The following is a 10,006-nucleotide window of genomic DNA, read 5'->3' as shown; positions in this document are numbered from 1 at the left end:
AAAATGTACCTTAAAAATTTTAATTGTACCCTAGTGGTAGGGTTAGAGTTAGGTGATAGAATCTATAGTTTGTACAGGATAAAAATTCTTATGTCTATGGAGTGTCCTCATAAGGATAGCCGCACCAACATGTGCGCACGCGTGTGTGTGTATGTGTGTGTGTTACGACTTCTGCACTAACAAAGAAGCAAATACACAGCTGAACTTGAACAAAGTTACATGAGCTAGTCAGAAGGCACAAGTTGGGTTGTGATATGCTACACCTGTAGAAACATGCTACATGCAATACAATATCCTTAACTGTTTAAAACACAGAAAATGTATTACAATACCTAAAGCGATTCACAACACTGTATGATCTAAAAAGTAGCTGATAATTGTGTTGGTTACAAACATTGTTTGGGTTTTTTTTTTTTATCCCTAAACTGAGACCAAAATTGATGACTGTAACTCCTAGAGAAGGGGTGGGATCCTTTTTTCCAGTTTTTCCTTTTTTCCTCTCAACCTTTTTGAGTATTTGCAGGCCATACAATTGCTTGCAATTTATGATTGTGGGTTGAATTTAATGTATGAATTCCATTACGTGCTCACACACCAAAAACACTAAAAGGTCTGTCTATTATACAATATTTTGTGTTATCATTGAAAATTATTTTTAAACATTATTTGAAAGGATTTATTTTTTTTTTTTCTCAGAATCAAAGCCATTTTTGCTTTTCAAATTATTGCTCAAATGGCCTCATTGTAACCTGCACAAGAAGAGACAGTCACAATGTATAGTCAAACTGCGTTTATTGCAGGCAAAGCAAAAGTACAAATAGGGCAAATCCAGAAGAGAGTGGTCGAGGGGAGCGTAAGGTCGAAGCCGGGGAATCAGGATATGGCAACGGGGCAAATCTACTAAAGAGTGGTCCAGGAAAGCGTAAGGTCGAAGCTGGGGAAATCAGAATCAGTATAACAAGAAAGACAATCGAGTTGAATAGACAGGGGAGCTAGGGGATCACTAGAGCTGGCAAAGACGAAAGGGCAGCGTATAAATAGGGGAAAACGAACAGTGCAGGTGAAACTAATAATCGAGTGATTGGGACGAGTGCGGGTGAAACTAATACTCTGGTGATTGGGAGCGAGCGTGTGAGCTCAAGGAAGCGGAGCGAACTAGAGGAGCGGGGTTCGTTACACTCATGGCCTTATACGATCCGGAGGCCTGACGTTCCCCACCCCTGTCCTAAAGCTTTCAAGCTACAGCCACCAAACTCGGCACAGACTTTCAGGCTGTTCTGGAATTCGTATGACTTTTCTACATTTGGCTAATTTGTATGATATCATGCGACTGCACTCATTTGAATTCCTATGACTTTCACTACAGCCAATGACATCGCTGGACATCATCTCCATCAAAGACTATTACTTGCTTCTGTCACTCAAAACAGCTTCTTATCATGTTTACACACTCTACTGATTGGTTAAGTTTAGATAAGGGGTTTGGGTAAGGGCATAATATTAATAAGTATATCCTTAACACCTTGTGCATGGAACTCACGCTTACTTCGGCATTAGACATTTGTGAATTTGCATGTGAAGTCATACAAGTTTCTGCAAACAAAATTGTGCAAGACCATACAAAATATACACCTTGTAAATGATGTATGAATTTTGAAGGAATCTTCAAACACGCCAACAGAATGCTCGTTTATTCAAACTCCAACTCAAAAATTAAAATGTAAACAAACCCACAAAAGGCCTTTGATCTGCTTTAAGTTACACTCTCTCTTTCTCTCTTTCTCTCTCTCTCTCTCTCTCTCTCTCTCTCTCTCTCTCTCTCTCTCTCTCTCTATATATATATATATATATATATATATATATATATATATATATATACAGGTGAAACTCGAAAAATTAGAATATCGTGCTAAAGTTCATTAATTTCAGTAATTCAACTTAAAAGGTGAAACTAATATATTATATAGACTCATTACAAGCAAAGTAAGATATTTCAAGCCTTTATTTGATATAATTTTGATGATTATGGCTTACAGCTTATGAAAACCCCCAAATTAGAAGATTACATGAAATCAATAAAAAAAAAGGATTTTAAATACAGAAATGTCGGCCCTCTGAAAAGTATAATCATGCATATGTACTCAGTACTTGGTTTGGGCCCCTTTTGCATTAATTACTGCCTCAATGCGGCGTGGCATGGATGCTATCAGCCTGTGGCACTGCTGAGGTGTTATGGAAGACCAAGATGCTTCAATAGCGGCCTTCAGCTCTTCTGCATTGTTTGGTCTCATGTCTCTCATCTTTCTCTTGGCAATGCCCCATAGATTCTCTATGGGGTTCAGGTCAGAGCGAGTTTGCTGGCCAATCAAGCACAGTAATACCATGGTCATTGAACCAGGTTTTGGTACTTTTGGCAGTGTCAAGTGTCAGTGTCAGTGTACTTTTGGTGACAAGTCCTGCTGGAAAATGAAGTCAGCATCTCCATAAAGCTTGTCTGCTGAAGGAAGCATGAAGTGCTCTAAAATGTCCCGGTAGACGGCTGCGTTGACTCTGGACTTAATAAAGCACAGTGGACCAACACCAGCCGATGACATGGCTCCCCAAACCAACACAGACTGTGGAAACTTCACACTGGACTTCAAGCATCTTGGATTGTGTGCCTCTCCATTCTTCCTCCAGACTCTGGGACCTTGGTTTCCAAATGAGATGCAAAATTTGCTCTCATCAGAAAAGAGGACTTTGGACCACTGAGCAACAGACCAGATCTTTTTTTCTTTAGCCCAGGTAAGATGTTTGACATTTGAAGCCCATGTCCAGGACCCGTCTGTGTGTGGTGGCTCTTGATGCAGTAACTCCAGCCTCAGTCCACTCCTTGTGAAGCTCCCCACACATTTGAATGGCCTTTTCCTGACAATCCTCTCCAGGCTACGGTCATCCCTGCTGCTTGTGCACCTTTTTCTTCCACACTTTTCCCTTCCACTTAACTTTCTATTAATGTGCTTTGATACAGCACTTTGAGAACATCCAACTTCTTTTGCAATTACCTTTTGAGGCTTTCCCTCCTTGTGGAGGGTGTCAATGATGGTTTTCTGCACAACTGTCAGGTCAGCAGTCTTTCCCATGATTGTGAATTCAACTGAACCAGACTGAGAGACCATTTAAAGGCTCAGGAACCCTTTGCAGGTGTTTAGCTGATTAGAGTGTGACACTTTGAGCCTACAATACTGAACCTTTTCACAATATTCTAATTTTCTGAGATTCTGAATTTGGGGTTTTCATAAGCTGTAAGCCATAATCATCAAAATTATATCAAATAAAGGCTTGAAATATCTTACTTTGCTTGTAATGAGTCTATATAATATATTAGTTTCACCTTTTAAGTTGAATTACTGAACTTAATGAACCTTTGCACGATATTCTAATTTTTCAAGTTTCACCTATATATATATATATATATATATATATATATATATATATATATATATATATATATATGAGATGATCCATATACAGTGAGGAAAATAAGTATTTGAACACCCTGCTATTTTGCAATTTCTCCCACTTAGAAATCATGGAGGGGTCTGAAATTGTCATCGTAGGTAATAATCTAAAAAAAAAATATCCAGAAATCACAATGTATGATTTTTTAACCATTTATTTGTATGATACAGCTGCAAATAAGTATTTGAACACCTGTCTATCAGCTAGAATTCTGACCCTCAAAGAACTGTTAGTCTGCCTTTAAAATGTCCACCTCCACTCCATTTATTATCCTAAATTAGATGCACCTGTTTGAGGTCGTTAGCTGCATAAAGACACTTGTCCACCCCATACAATCAGTAAGAATCCAACTACTAACATGGCCAAGACCAAAGAGCTGTCCAAAGACACTAGAGACAAAATTGTACACCTCCACAAGGCTGGACAGGGCTACAGGAAATCGCCAAGCAGCTTGGTGAAAAAAGGTCCACTGTTGGAGCAATCATTAGAAAATGGAAGAAGCTAAACATGACTGTCAATCTCCCTCGGACTGGGGCTCCGTGCAAGATCTCACCTCGTGGGGTCTCAATGATCCTAAGAAAGGTGAAAAATCAGCCCAGAACTACACGGGAGGAGCTGGTCAATGACCTGAAAAGAGCTGGGACCACCGTTTCCAAGGTTACTGTTGGTAATACACTAAGACGTCACGGTTTGAAATCATGCATGGCACGGAAGGTTCCCCTGCTTAAACCAGCACATGTCAAGGCCCGTCTTAAGTTTGCCAATGACCATTTGGATGATCCAGAGGAGTCATGGGAGAAAGTCATGTGGTCAGATGAGACCTTTTGGTCATAATTCCACTAACCGTGTTTGGAGGAAGAAGAATGATGAGTACCATCCCAAGAACACCATCCCTACTGTGAAGCATGGGGGTGGTAGCATCATGCTTTGGGGGTGTTTTTCTGCACATGGGACAGGGCGACTGCACTGTATTAAGGAGAGGATGACTGGGGCCATGTATTACGAGATTTTGGGGAACAACCTCCTTCCCTCAGTTAGAGCATTGAAGATGGGTCGAGGCTGGGGCTTCCAACATGACAATGACCCGAAGCACACAGCCAGGATAACCAAGGAGTGGCTCTGTAAGAAGCATATCAAGGTTCTGACGTGGCCTAGCCAGTCTCCAGACCTAAACCCAATAGAGAATCTTTGGAGGGAGCTCAAACTCCGTGTTTCTCAGCAACAGCCCAGAAACCTGACTGATCTAGAGAAGATCTGTGTGGAGGAGTGGGCCAAAATCCCTCCTGCAGTGTGTGCAAACCTGGTGAAAAACTACAGGAAACGTTTAATTGCAAACAAAGGCTACTGTACCAAATATTAACATTGATTTTCTCAGGTGTTCAAATACTTATTTGCAGCTGTATCATACAAATAAATAGTTAAAAAATCATACATTGTGATTTCTGGATTTTTTTTTTAGATTATGTCTCTCACAGTGGACATGCACCTATGATGACAATTTCAGACCCCTCCATGATTTCTAAGTGGGAGAACTTGCAAAATAGCAGGGTGTTCAAATACTTATTTTCCTCACTGTAACATTATGTCCATAGCTATCTGTTTGTCTTAACTTTTAAGTAGTTTAAACTTTCAGACTTTTTCAAAATTTTAAAAGATTTTATCAGGTTTGTCTTGACAAACTTTACATATCTAATTTTGTATATTCTTTATATGATATTATTACAGGTTTTCACAAGGACAGATTTCACAAATATACAACATATTTTATGGTCATAGATCTAAATCGTATGTTTGAAGAAATGTGTATACGTTTTTTGGAAATGTAGGAATGTTTGGTTAAAATTTGTTTGTATGTTTGTCTAACTTGTTTTATAGCTTGAATTAAAGAATCAATGCTTTAAATTAGTCCTTTTGTTGATATTTAGCTGCATCTTTTACACAAATATTGTGTAAATTCAGTCAATCAGGTTACACCTTGCCAGATGAGAAGGTGATTGTCAATTGTTATGTGCAATATGGATCATATGGTCAGTTGGACTGTGGGTGTGCCATCTAGTCGCTGGCAAACACGAATAAAGCTCTGATAAAGAGAATGATATATGGAGACATCTTGCTTCAGGCCCATGTATTATAAATGTTAATGTCTCCCTAAAGCACATGCTCCCTTTGGTACTAATTACTGTATGTACACGTAGAGAGGGGAAGAGAGATCGAGAAAGGGTATTAAGAGAGAAAGATGGTACTGGATTTGCCATCTGTTTTCAAGGTCAATTATCACCAAGTGGACATTCGTCAAAACCCAGAAAGTGTAAACAAGCACAAATTACACCACAGTCTTACATATTGTTATGGAAGATTAAAAAAACGTCCCACTGTTTGAGAACACTTGCAGTCGCTGCTTGTTGGAGGTGAATTTGTGTTGATGCAGAAAACATGGAAACAATTGGTTACAAAATTATACTGTCTAACGTTGTCGTTAACATTGAGTATTACTTATCTACTCCTAAATCAAATATTGCTATATCGTCACTTCATTCATATTGTACATATTCTTCTTTTTATTTGCATTTAAATGCAGCATATCATTAGAGTGATGTTGGTAACACAGGGGTATATTTTACTTTTAGTTAAACTCTAAAATAAAAGTGTGTTTTTTTGCTCCCCTGGTAAGCCTTTAGCATCTATGAAGTATTTAGTGCATTTTGTTACCCTGTGTGGCAGCGGGGGCGTGGTCAAGCACCCGTCCGGGAGAGAAAAGCGGTAAGGGCGCTCACACCTGAGCTAAATTATGTCTAACACCTGTCTCTAATTGCAGTAGCTTGAGGAGAGCGGCATAAAAAAGCAGCAGCAACAGAGCCCAGAAAGAGCCCGACACGAAGGCCAAGAAGCTACGGTGTTATATTAGTGTGTTATATTAGTGTGTGAGAATTAAAACCACCTTACCTGAACCCTGTTGCTGTTTCCGTCCCTTCCTCACTGGAAACTTGTTACACTGGTGCTGAAACCCGGGACTTTGCAGGAACAGTGGTCCAAAGCTATGGAACAGAGTCGCCCCATAGAGTCCTCCCAGCTGGCGGAAGTCCTCCAGTCCCTCGCTACGCTCCATCAGGGCCACCAACAGTCTCTGCTTGAGCTCCGACAGGACCAGGATCGTCGGTTCTTTGAGATCATGCGGGCTCAAACAGAGGACCGGCTTGCCATCCGGAGCCTCCTCAGCCAGGAGGCTGCTCCAGATGCAGCCGCGACTCCGGACACCCGCGCCACACTGCCCCCACCCGCGCTACAGAAGATGGGGCCGGCAGATGATCCAGAGGCGTTCCTGGACCTCTTTGAGCGCACGGCGGAAATTTGGGGTTGGCCACGCGACCAGTGGGCAGCCCGCCTCGTCCCTCTCTTGTCCGGGGAAGCACAACTCGCGGCACAACAACTTCCGGCAACAAGCCTCCTGGCTTATACCGACTTGAGGAGAGCCATCCTGCAACGGGTTGGTCGGACCCCCGGAAGAAAGTCGCCAGCTCTTCCGGGCCATGAAACTGGATAAATCCGACCGCCCGTTTGCGTTCGCCCAGCGGCTCCGTGATGCCTGTCGGAGGTGGCTGCTTGCGGGGGACCGCGGCGTCGAGGAGCTCGTCGATCAAGTGGTACTGGAGCAGTTTGTCCAGCGCTTGCCCCGGAAAACAGCGGAGTGGGTCCAGTGCCACCGCCCGGCGTCGCTGGAGGAAGCCGTACGACTCGCGGAGGACCACATGGCGGCGATTCCAAGGGCAGATGAGCCCTCTCTCTCTCTCTCCCCTTCCCCTGTGTCTTCCCCTGTTTTTCTCACCTCCCCTATTCCCTCTCGCTCTGCTCTCTCCCCAGGGTCCGTTCCTGCCCCCCGCAGGCACGGAGGATTCACGAGACCAACTTCCCGGCCGTGGGAGAACCCGCCTACCCCTTCCCCGTCCTTCAGCTGCTCTCCTCCTCAGGTGGGGGCTGAAGGACGGGGAAGGGGTAGGCGCCTGGGCCGGTCTGCTGGAGGTGCAGAGACCCGGACCACTTCCGGGATCAGTGTCCGCTGATGGAAATAGGGACGGTGGTGCGGGTCTCCGACTTCCCGCAGGCTGCCCCCGATCGGGCTGGAACGTACCGTATTCCGGTAAGGATCCAGGGGGGTACATACCAAGCATTGTTGGATACCGGCTGTAACCAGACCACCATCCACCAACGCTTGGTTCAACCCGGGGCTTTGGGATTAGCTAAACTGGTGAGGGTGAGGTGTGTGCATGGGGATGTTCACAAGTATCCCATGGTGACCTTGGTGATTAAATTCAGGGGAAAAAACCATAGTGTGGAGGCAGCGGTTAGTTCCCGCCTCACCCATCCGCTAATCTTGGGTACTGATTGGCCGAATTTCAAAGATATTTTAGAGGGTATTTGTGCGGATGGGTCCTGCATAAAGAGGTGTGCGGTGTGCGATGCTTTGGCAGGGAGGCGGAGCCGGGGCCGTCCTCGGCTGCTTCGGAATGACGAGGGAAGGGGTGAGGTGGCGCCCCTCCTCTCAGGGAATTCCCTGAGGGGACTTCCCTCTAGAGCAGTCGTGGGACTGAAACCCTTAAACATGCTCTTGGCCAAGTGAGAGTAATTGATGGTCAACAGCTCCGGCCGGGCTTCGCCATTGCATACCCATATTTTTCGCTTATTAAAGATCGGTTGTACAGAGTGACGCAGGACGCTCAAACAAAGGAGGAAGTGACACAATTATTGATTCCACAGAGCCGCCGGGAAATGGTTTTCCAGGCGGCTCACTATAATCCTATGGCCGGTCACCTCGGGGAAAGAAAGACACTTCTCCATCTAGTAGCCCGTTTCTATTGGCCGGGCATTGGCGGTGACGTCCGCAGGTGGTGTGCGGCGTGCCGTGAATGTCAGTTGGTAAACCCACCGGCCACCCCAAAAGCGCCTTTGCGCCCCCTTCCATTGATCGAGGTCCCCTTCGAAAGAATTGGAATGGACCTCGTCAGGCCATTAGAACGGACAGCACGCGGACATCGCTTTGTGTTAGTCCTAGTGGATTACGCAACGCGATATCCGGAAGCAGTGCCCCTGAGCAACATCTCCGCACGTAGTGTTGCTGGGGCACTCTTCAAAATAATCTCCCGGGTGGGGATTCCGAAAGAAATCCTCACCGATCAGGGCACAATGTTTATGTCACGTACACTTCGCGAGCTTTACGAACTATTGGTCATTAAGTCGATTCGCACTAGCGTTTACCATCCGCAGACTGATGGCCTAGTGGAGCGATTTAATAAAACACTAAAAAATATGATTCGTAAGTTCGTACACGAAGACGCTAGGAATTGGGATAGGTGGCTCGACCCCCTGTTATTCGCAGTACGGGAGGTCCCACAAGCCTCCACGGGGTTCTCACCTTTCGAGCTGCTGTACGGGCAACGCCCACGCGGGGTCCTCGACGTCATCCGCGAAGCTTGGGAGGAGGGACCTTCTAATAGTAAAAATGAAATTCAATACGTTCTTGATCTTAGAGCAAAACTCCACACTCTGGGGAAATTAACACAGGAGAATTTGCTCCAGGCTCAAGAACGCCAACGCCGGCTGTATGACGGGGTGCTCAGCTACGGGAATTCGCACCGGGAGATAAAGTGCTTGTATTACTCCCAACATCGAGCTCGAAATTACTCGCCAAGTGGCAAGGACCCTTTGAGGTCACACAACGAGTAGGGGATCTCGATTATGAGGTTAAACGTACCGATAGAGGGGGCGCGCGTCAAATATATCACCTCAACCTCCTGAAATCGTGGAGAGAAGAGGCGGCCTCTGTGACGTTGGCAACGGTAGTTCCGGAGAGGGCGGAGCTCGGACCGGAGGTAAACAAAGCCCGCAATCTCAAAACCCCGGTTCCTTGTGGAGACCACCTCTCACCGCGCCAACTCGCAGAGGTTTCCGAATTACAAAAGGAGTTTGCAGACGTGTTTTCTCCTCTACCGGGCCGCACAAACATCATACATCACCATATCGAGACCGAGCCGGGCGTGGTGGTACGTTGTCGCCTCTATCGCTTGCCCGAACATAAAAAGAAAGTAGTTCGAGAAGAATTGGACGCGATGCTTGAGATGGGTGTAATAGAAGAATCCCACAGTGATTGGTCCAGCCCGGTCGTCCTTGTTCCCAAGAGCGATGGGTCTGTACGTTTCTGTGTGGATTATAGGAAAGTCAACGCGGTGTCTAAATTTGGCGCGTACCCAATGCCCCGTGTTGATGAACTGCTCGATCGGTTAGGTACGGCTCGATTTTATTCGACCTTGGATCTAACGAAGGGTTATTGGCAGATCCCCTTGACACCAATTTCCCGTGAAAAAACGGCCTTCACCACGCCGTTCGGATTACACCAATTCGTGACGCTTCCTTTCGGTTTGTTCGGGGCACCAGCCACATTTCAGCGCCTCATGGATAGGATCCTCAGACCGCACATTGCTTACGCCGCTGCCTATCTAGATGATATCATCAT

This window comes from Xyrauchen texanus, chromosome 11 (genome assembly GCF_025860055.1).
Source record: "Xyrauchen texanus isolate HMW12.3.18 chromosome 11, RBS_HiC_50CHRs, whole genome shotgun sequence".
NCBI classification, from domain to species: domain Eukaryota; kingdom Metazoa; phylum Chordata; class Actinopteri; order Cypriniformes; family Catostomidae; genus Xyrauchen; species Xyrauchen texanus.
The sequence above is the reverse complement of the archived record's forward strand: the minus strand, read 5'-3'. Positions refer to the sequence as shown.